This window comes from Terrapene carolina, unplaced genomic scaffold (assembly GCF_002925995.2).
Source record: "Terrapene carolina triunguis isolate 2854851 unplaced genomic scaffold, T_m_triunguis-2.0 Scaffold210, whole genome shotgun sequence".
Lineage (NCBI taxonomy): Eukaryota > Metazoa > Chordata > Testudines > Emydidae > Terrapene > Terrapene triunguis.
Genome location: NW_020664561.1, coordinates 8,512,005 through 8,521,740, shown reverse-complemented (window position 1 = coordinate 8,521,740; position 9,736 = coordinate 8,512,005). Strand labels below are relative to the sequence as shown.

Here is a 9,736-nt window from a genome sequence, read left to right as displayed (position 1 = left end):
CCGCCCCCTTACCAGCAGCAGGAGTTCGCAGCCGCGACACCCGGCCAGAGCCAACTGCGCTCCCCACGCTGCCCAGCGGGAGCGACGGGCCAGAGCGTGGCCTGCACAGCGGCGTAGCTGCGGGGAAGGGGGATAGCAGGGGAGGGGCCAGGGACTAGGCTCCCCGGCCGGGAGCTCAGGGGCCGGGCAGGACAGTCCTGTGGGCCGGATGTGGCCGCAGGCCATAATTTGCCCCCGTCTGCTTTAGAACCATTCAGCTCAGGGACGCTGAATGTCCCATGAGGACTTTAAGAGGGAGCAGGGTCCAGTGCCCCTGGACAGATTACCTGCTGCCCAATTGGGTTTAAGGAAAGGCACCTAGGCCTTAGGCCTTGGCTACACTGGTGCTGTACAGCGCTGCAACTTGCTGTGCTCAGGGGTGTGAAAAAACACCCCCCTGAGCGCAGCGAGTACAGCGCTGTAAAGCGCCAGTGTAATCAGTGCCTGCAGTGCTGCACGCTCGCTCGCAGCGCTGCAAGCTACTCCCTTCGGAGAGGTGGAGTACATACAGCGCTGCGAGAGCTCTCTCTCTCGCTGTGAAGTCCCGAGTGTAGCCAAGGCCTCATAAAGAAGAAAATAGCTGTATGTGGGTGTCAGCGTTTGCATGCAGGGAAATAAGAAAGCACCTACAGGGCCCTGAGTCAGCAGAGGGAAAACACCACTGGGGGAAAGGCCTGTGGAGAAGGCCAAATACTCTCTTCCCTCCCTGTATCTTTCCCTACTAACTCAGCCCCCTGCAGGGGCATTCTTACTTCCTGAAGGCAACTGTCAACACTCACCTATAGCTGTCTTATAAGGTCCAGGTGCCTTCCCCTAAGTTAGACAGCAGGTGATCAGTCCAGGTGCATGGGACTCTTCTGTCTCAGAGGCCAGTCATGCTTGACACTGACCAAAAGAAATTAAAAAAATTGTTAGGTTTGGCAAAATTCATTTTTTATAACTGATGAATAATATTAGCTTATTTGAAAGCATTTTTTATTTTTATTTAAATTTTCAGTTGCAGAAAATTGTGGGGTTTTTTTTAGATTTATATCAATTTAAATTTTCATAGTTGTGGGAAATTAATAATAGGTGGATCATATAATTATTTAATGACAGTTGACAATGAGGTTAAAGCTTTTCAACCATTAAAAAGGCAAATTGTCAACATTGCATGTCAAAATATACAAAGTAATTATCCTTAAGGATAATTCTCAAGCAACATTTTCTTAATTTACCTATCTGTAAATTCTGAATGTTATTGATGGAAATATTTATTTGTCAGTGTGTGTGAAAATGATATTTACTAATTAAAGAATCTAATCCTGCCAAGCCTAATTATTAATACCTGTTGAACTGTGTCCATCTGTTGTCTCTTGTCTTAGGGTATGTCTACACTATGAGAGTAGTTCGATTTTACTTAAATCGAATTTGTGGAACCGATATTACAAAGTTGAACGTGTGTATCCACACTAAGGACAGTAATTCGACTTTGTGAGTCCACACTAACTGGGCAAGCGTTGACATTGGAAGCGGTGCACTGTGGGCAGCTATCCTACAGTTCCCGCAGTCCCCGTTGCCCATTGGAATTCTGGGTCGAGCCCCCAATGCCTGCTGGGGCAAAAAATGTGTCGAGGGTGGTTTTGGGTAACTGTCGTCATTCAACCGTCACTCCTGCCCTCCCTCCCTGAAAGCGCCAGCGGGCAATCACTTTGCGCACTTTTCTGGTGAGTGACAGCGCCGATGCCACAGCACTGAGAGCATGGAGCCCGCTGCGACCATCGCTGCAGTTATGGCCATTGTCAACACCTCGCACCTTATCATCCACCTTGTTCAGAGTCGGATGCTGAGAAATCGGGCGAGGAGGCTACGGCAGCGCGGTGAGGACATTAAGTCTGAGAGGGGCACAGACCTCTCACAAAGCATGGGACCCCGCGCTGTGAACATCATGGTGGCAATGGGTCATGTTGATGCTGTGGAACGGCGATTCTGGGCCCAGGAAACAAGCACGGACTGGTGGGACCGCATAGTGCTGCAGGTCTGAGATGAATCACAGTGGCTGCGAAACTTTAGGATGCGTAAGGGAACTTTCCTAGAACTTTGTGAGTTGCTGTCCCCTGCCTTGAAGCGCAAGGACACCCGGATGCGAGTAGCCCTGACTGTCCAGAAGCAAGTGGCAATAGCCCTCTGGAAGCTTGCAACGCCAGACAGCTACCGGTCAGTCGCGAACCACTTTGGCGTGGGCAAATCTACCGTGGGGGTTGCTGTGATGCAAGTAGCCAACGCAATCGTTGAGCTACTGCTGTCAAAGGTAGTGACCCTTGGAAACGTGCAGGTCATCATAGATGGCTTCGCCGTGATAGGATTCCCAAACTGCGGTGGGGCTATAGATGGAACTCACATCCCTATCCTGGGACCGGACCACCAGGCCAGCCAGTACATTAACAGAAAGGGCTACTTTTCAATGGTGCTGCAAGCACTGGTGGACCATAGGGGACGTTTTACAAACATCAACGTCGGATGGCCGGGCAAGGTTCATGACACTTGTGTTTTCAGGAACTCTGGTCTGTTTAGACGGCTGCAGGAAGGTATTTACTTCCCGGACCACAAAATAACTGTTAGGGATGTGGAGATGCTTATAGTGATCCTCGGGGACCCAGCCTACCCGCTAATGCCCTGGCTCATGAAGCCCTATACAGGCGCCCTGGACACTGAAAAAGAACTCTTCAACTACTGTCTGAGCAAGTGCAGAATGGTGGTGGAGTGTGCTTTTGGACGTCTCAAGGGGAGATGGAGAAGCTTACTGACTCGCTCTGATCTCAGCGAAACCAATATCCCCATTGTTATTGCAGCTTGCTGTGTGCTCCACAATCTGTGTGAGAGCAAGGGGGAGACCTTTATGGCGGGGTGGGAGGTTGAGGCAAATAGCCTGGCTGCTGATTACGCCCAGCCAGACAGCCATGCGATTAGAAGAGCTCAGCGGGACGTGCTGTGCATCCGGGAGGCTTTGAAAGCTAGGTTCCTCAGTGAGCAGGGTAACCTGTGACTATTAAGTTTGTTTAAAGAGAAGCTGAACCTTCCCCCGTTTCTTTACCCACTTAATGTTGACTATCCTCTGCAGTTACATACCCCGTTCACCCCGTTCACCCCCTTCCAACACACGTTTAAAAAGAAAATAAATGGAACTTTGTTAATTAACACCGTTTTCTTTATTACGGATTTCACGGTAAAGTGTTGAAACTGGGACGCAGACTGTGGTGGAGAGCGGGTGTAGTGATGGAAAGGACACTTCTAAACTCGAGGAATGACAGGCTCCTGCTCCTAGAGCGGTCCGCAGTGGTGGACTGGTTGTTTCAACGGGGCCTGCCACCCCTCCTTTTCGGGACTCTGTGTGTGGGGGCTATGTGACTTTGTGGCGGGGGAGGACGGTTACAGATCCCCTGCTGCATGGCACTGTGATCCAGGATAAGGACCGCTGCATAAGATCTCTAACCGCTCTCCCCCGCCACAAAGTCACATAGTGCCCCCCCCCCGAACATGAAAACCACCTCCAAGACTGACCAGGGTGCCTAGTGACTGCAATGTGTGTGTGTGACCTTCTGCTGAACCTGCCCCTGTGTCTGTACCCTGGTAAAGGTGACTGTCCTCTCCAATTACCAACCCCCTTCCCCCCCTTCAAACACACTGTCATAACTATAAAGGGAAGGGTAACAGCTCTCCTGTGTACAGAGACTCCAAATCCTTTTACCTGTAAAGGTTTAAGAAGCTCGAGTAACCTGGCTGACACCTGACCCTAAGGACCAATAAGGGGACAAGATACTTTCAAATCTTGGGGGGGGAAAGGCTTTTGTTTTGTGTCCTTTGTTTAAGGGGTTGTTCGCTCTTGGGACTGAGAGGGACCAGACATCAATCCAGGTTCTCCCCATCTTTCTAACCAAGTCTCTCCTATTTCAAACTTGTAAGTAAAAAGCCAGGCAAGGCGTCTTAGATTTACTTAGTTTTCTCAATTTGTAAATGTACCTTTTACCAGAGTGTTTATCTTTGTTTGCTGTACTTTGAACCTAAGACAGAGGGGGGTCCTCTGAGCTCTTTAAGTTTGATTACCCTGTAAAGTTATTTTCCATACTGATTTTACAGAGATGATTTTTACCTTTTTCTTTAATTAAAAGCTTTCTTTTTAAGAACATGATTGATTTCTCTTTGTTTTAAGATCCAAGGAGGTTTGGATCTGTATTCACCAGGAGTTGGTGAAAGGAAGGAGGGGGGAAGGGTCAATTTCTCCTTGTTTTAAGATCCAAGGAGTGTGGATCTGTATTCACCAGGGAATTGGTGAAGGTCTCTCAAGGCTACCCAGGGAAGGGAATTAGCTTTGGGATGGTGGCAGCGGACCAGAACTAAGCTGGTAGTTAAGCTTAGGAGTCCTCATGCAGGCCCCTACATTTGTACTCTAAAGTTCAAAGTGGGGATACAGCCTTGACACACACTCTCCTCTAAAAGAACATGACGGAAACAGTAATTAACAGAAACGTATTTTTTATTAGCAACTAAACAGTTAGGGGATGAAACTGGGACGGGGGCTTGGGTGAGGCGGGAAGGAAAGGACTTATCAAATTTTTGGAAATGAGCGCCTTCTGGTACTTGAGCAATCTGCAGGGGTGGAGTGACAGTTTTCACGGCCCCTGCCGCCCCTCCTTCTTGGGACTTTGGGTGAGGGGGGTATGGGACTTTGTGGGGGGGGAGGGCGGTTAGAGATAGACTGCAGCGGGACTCTGTCCTCCTGCCTCCGGTCCAGCAGAACATCCACAAGGCGCCGGAGCGTGTCCGTTTGCTCCCTCATTAATGCAAGCAGTGTTTGAGTCGCCTGCTGGTCTTCCTGCCACCACCTCTCCTCCAGTTCGCTGTGTGCTCGCTGGTATTGCGACATGTTCTCCCTCCACTGGGTCTGCTGGGCCGCCTCGGCTCGGGAGCAGCCCATAAGTTCTGAGAACATGTTGTCCCGTGTCCTTTTCTTTCTCCGCCTAATCTGCGCCAGCCTCTGGGAGGGGGATGCCGGGGTAGGTCGGGAGACATTCGCAGCTGTGGGATGGGAAAAAGGGAGTGAATTCCTCACAAAGATACATTTTTGTGAACAATGAACATAGTCTTTCTCTGTGAAGAAGACCATGCACAGCACCTATCACATGCGCACTCAGGATAAGGTCGAATTTTCGGCCTTCGCATTCAGTGCCTGGGGTCTTGCAGTGGAGATCAGACAAGCGGGGCAGGACAGCGGAATTCGGGTAGCAGGCTGACATGGTAAGCTGTAGACTTTTGGCTGCTTAAAACTTAATTTATAGCAGTGCCCTCCTTTCACGTTCAAAGCAATGCTCCTAGCGTTGGCCAGTTCCTGCTGCCGGCAATCCGGCAAGCATGAACTCTGCCCCTGTCCCACCCCCTCGCGGCTGTCCCCGGGAAAGATCCCTGTATGCTGCCCCTCTCCCGCCTCCACCGCGTGGCTGTAAACCGCCGGTTACAGTTATGTAAAGGAACAGGCAAGCAGTCCCAATACTAACATTCCCCTAATTCAAAGCAGGTCACCATGAGCGACATCACTCTGATGAGGATTTCTGACACAGAGAAAGACCGCATGCTGCGTGAAAGCCAGCAAAAACCAGGGCCGTATGCCGCCATGCTCTGCGAGGCAATGATCCCAGAGTACTTGATGATAGCCTGGCGCGGAAAAGTTTCCTACCACGGAGGACGCAATAAGGCCGCTCTCCCCAGGAACCTCATGCAAAGGTTTTCCAATTACCTCCAGGAGAGCTTCCTGGAGATGTCCCATGAGGAGTTCAGCTCTATCCCCGGACATATAGACCTTATTTTCCAGTCGCTGCACTGGCAAGGACTAAAAAGTAGAGCGCCTAGGGCAAACTAATCATGATAAACCGGACATTGTTAGATTCTTTTGCAGTAGTTGCACTGCCAAGGACTAAAACGTTAAGCGCCTAGGGCAAACTAATCATGAAAAACCCATTGTTAATATTCCTGTTCTGTTCAAAATAAATGTTTACATGTTTAAAACACTTACCGACTGATCCTTCCCCTGATTCAGGGTCTGGGTTAATGCCTGGAGAGGGTTGGTAGCGGATCTCCATCAGGGTGATGAAGAGATCCTGGCTGTCGGGGAAATCAGCGTTGTAAGCGCTGTCGACTGCCTCGTCCTCCTCCTCTCCTTCCTCATCTTCCCCGTCCGCTAACATCTCCGAGGAAGCGGCCGTCGACAATATCCCATCCTCAGAGTCCACGGTCAGTGGTGGGGTAGTGGTGGCGGCCGCACCTAGAATGGAATGCAGTGCCTCATAGAAACGGCATGTCTGGGGATGGGATCCGGAGCGTCCGTTTGCCGCTTTGGTCTTCTGGTAGCCTTGTCTCAGGTCCTTGATTTTCACGCGGCACTGCGTTGCATCCCGGCTGTATCCTCTCTCTGTCATGGCTTTTGAGATCTTCTCGTAGATCTTCGCATTCCGTTTCTTGGAGCGCAGCTCCGAAAGCACGGACTCATCGCCCCACACACACTGATCAGATCCAAGACTTCCCGATCAGTCCATGCTGGGGCCCTCTTTCTATTCTGAGATTGCATGGTCACCTCTGCTGGAGAGCTCTGCATCGTTGCCAGTGCTGCTGAGCTCGCCACGATGTCCAAACAGGAAATGAGATTCAAACTGGCCAGACAGGAAAAGGAATTCAAATTTTCCCGGGGCTTTTCCTGTGTGGCTGGTCAGAGCATCCGAGCTCGGACTGCTGTCCAGAGCGTCAACAGAGTGGTGCACTGTGGGATAGCTCCAGGAGCTATTAGCGTCGAATTCCATCCACACCTACCCTAATTCGACATGGCCATGTCGAATTTAGCGCTACTCCCCTCGTGGGGGAGGAGTACAGAAATCGAATTAAAGAGACCTCTATGTCGAACTAAATAGCTTCGTTGTGTGGATGGGTGCAGGGTTAATTCGATTTAACGCTGCTAAATTCGACATAACCTCCTAGTGTAGACCAGGCCTTATACTTAAATTGTAAGCTGTTTGGGGCAAAGAGTAGCTTTTTGTTCTGTTTATACAGTGCCTAGCACACTGGGGTCCTGGTCCATGAGTGGTATAATATAAATAATAATATAGTTCTGAAGCACCTATGTAAGAAAGGAATTTGTAGACAAGGAGGGATAAAGATGTGTTTTAAACCCACTTTTAAAATACAGTGTGATTCAATTAACTTTCTGAAAGGATAGAGTGAAATAAAATAGTATAAGGCCCTGATCCTGAAAATGGGTCTGAAGACCCTATTGAAGTCAGTGGAACTCCATGTGGGCACTGGGGTCTGATCACACAGAGCCAGTTGCAGAACTGAAGTCCAGATTTGTTTAGTATTTATAGCACACGACTGGGCAGTAAGGACTGTTGGTTTCTATTGCCAGTATGTCCTTGAACAAGTCACAACCTATATGTCTCAGTTTATGCATCTGTAAAACAGAGGTGTGGTTAATAATAATATTTAGCTCTCACAAAGCAGTTTAAATCTTCTAAACTTTGGACATTTGCTAACTAATTAATGCAGTGAGGCTTCATCAGTGCTTGGAAAGTACTTTAAAATCCCCAAAGAAACAGGCTTGCAGTGCTAGGTATTATGTGACAAATTAATCCTTTAGGGCAGGGGTCGGCAACCTTTCAGAAGTGGTGTGCCGAGTATTCATTTATTCACTCTAATTTAAGGTTTCGCGTGCCAGTAATACATTTTAACGTTTTTAGGTCTCTTTCTATAAGTCTATAATATATAACTAAACTATTGTTGTATGTAAAGTAAATAAGGTTTTTAAAATGTTGAAGAAGCTTCATTTAAAATTAAATTAAAATGCAGAGCCCAGTGCCACTGAAAATCAGCTCGCGTGCCGAAGCCATAGGTTGCCTACCCCTGCTTTAGGGGGACCCTGAAATATCTTACCTTTGTTCTAAATTATTTTAACAGCTGTATAAAAAGGTGTCACAGCATAGCCCTTCTGCTAAGGGAACCAAGGACTCACTTCTCCCAAGTAGGGTGACTAGATAGCAAGTGTGAAAAATCGGGACAGGGAGTGGGGGGTAATAGGCACCTATATTAGACAAAGCCCCGAATATCGGGACTGTCCCTATAAAATCGGGGCATCTGGTCATCCTACTCCCAAGCTGGGACACTTGGCATGCATAGGCCTAACAACACTAACTGCTGAAGCCTCCACTTATGGAAGGTTCCCTTTGAGTATAAGGGGTGGGGAGTCATTAATCTTTCTCCATCCCCTGCCCAAAAGCGTGGGTGACGTTTGGGAGAGGAGGGAGAAAGAAAGCGTTGGGGGAAGGGCACCTATTAATCTCCCTCCCCCTTCGGAAATACGTGTGTGGGGGTGTTGGTGTTAGAGAAGGAGGGGGAGTAGCCAGGCGGTTTCACCTGCGTGTCTCCTTCCCAGAAAGGGCTAGGGCCTGGTTGCTGTTTGGGGAACAGCCAGGGTGGGTGTGAAAGGCTACAGCCAAGCTTGCTCCAGAAGGGGCGGCTAAGCGAGGGGGTGGTTAGCAACATTTGTCCCTAGCCGGGGAGCAGTGTAGCCCCCGCTAGGGACTCTGCTTTCCTCCTCCCCCTTGGCGGTGCCTGGCCTCCCGCGGCAGGAAGGGGAGGCGGAAGAAAGGGGAAGAAGCTCCAGGCAGGCCGGGGGAGGGAGGAGCAGTCCTGGGGGGAGGCGGCAGACACACAAGATGGCCCCTGCTGCAGAGGCAGCAGTAGCAGCCGGTCGTGGGGAGGAGGTGGCGGCGGCCAGGCGGCCTCTGCTGCCGGTGCTGGAGGCGGTGGGTGCTGCGGCCAGCCCCGTGTCCCGGAGCTGAGAAAAGCTGCTGCTGCTGGGAGCCTAGCCGTGCGGTGAGTGCGGGTCCTGGGCTTCGGTGCGGGGAACAATGGGGCGGAGGTGGTCTCTCTCCGGCCTGGCCCAGTGGAGGTCGGGGGCTGGCCCTGCCTTACTCAGGGCTTTCAGGTGACAGGGGGTCATTGCAGCGGGCTCTAGCCTGTGTCCCTGCCTCCATCTCTAGGCCTCAGGCTTCGGCCGGTCTCCATTTCCGAGTTGTTCCCTTTTGGAGGAGGCCAAGGAGGCTGGTTCTATAAAGCTGGGGGCCGGGAGAAAGAGATTTCCTTTGCCCTTGGAGGAAGAGTGGGGGTGGTAGTAGTTCCAGGGGCTCTTGGTTTAGGGGAGGTGGGGCTGTACTCATGTCATTCTGGGGTGGGGACAGAAGACACTATTTGGGTTGCGGGGACAGTCTGAAGTATGAGAGAGAATATAGTCCCCAGCCCCAGTTATAAAGGTATGTAGCCTTTTACAGCACAGATGGGAAGTCGGTTCCTGCCCTCAAAGGGGTTCAGCCCCCACTGTGGATTTGCAGAGCTGATGTGACACACATTGAATGCTTTGTTTAAAATATATCTACACATGTCTGTGTGTGTGTGTGTGTGTGTGTGTGTCTCTCTCTCTCTCTCCCCCCCCCCCCAGTCAGCTTGCTGCTGTTTTGGGTGCCTATCAGAGTTGTAGGGAACATTCAGGGTAAGTTGGCCAGTGGTTTCTCTGTGTGCCTGGAAACTGAGAGCCTGGCATTTGGGAAATGTAAATCTAAAAAGATCCAACTAACTTGACATTGTTTTTTTCTCTGGTTTTACTTTAGACACAGAGTTAAAA

General features: G+C 50.1%; 1 protein-coding gene across 1 annotated transcript in view; it reads left to right on the top strand.

The window, feature by feature from the left end:
* The first annotated feature begins 8,783 nt into the window (after window positions 1–8,783).
* LOC113407201 (roquin-1) overlaps window positions 8,784–9,736 on the top strand; it is a 100,416-nt gene continuing 99,463 nt past the window's right edge. The window contains exon 1 of the mRNA XM_026655359.1: window positions 8,784–8,931. The gene's annotated coding sequence lies outside the window, so the exon portion shown is untranslated. The remainder of the gene's footprint in view (window positions 8,932–9,736) is intronic.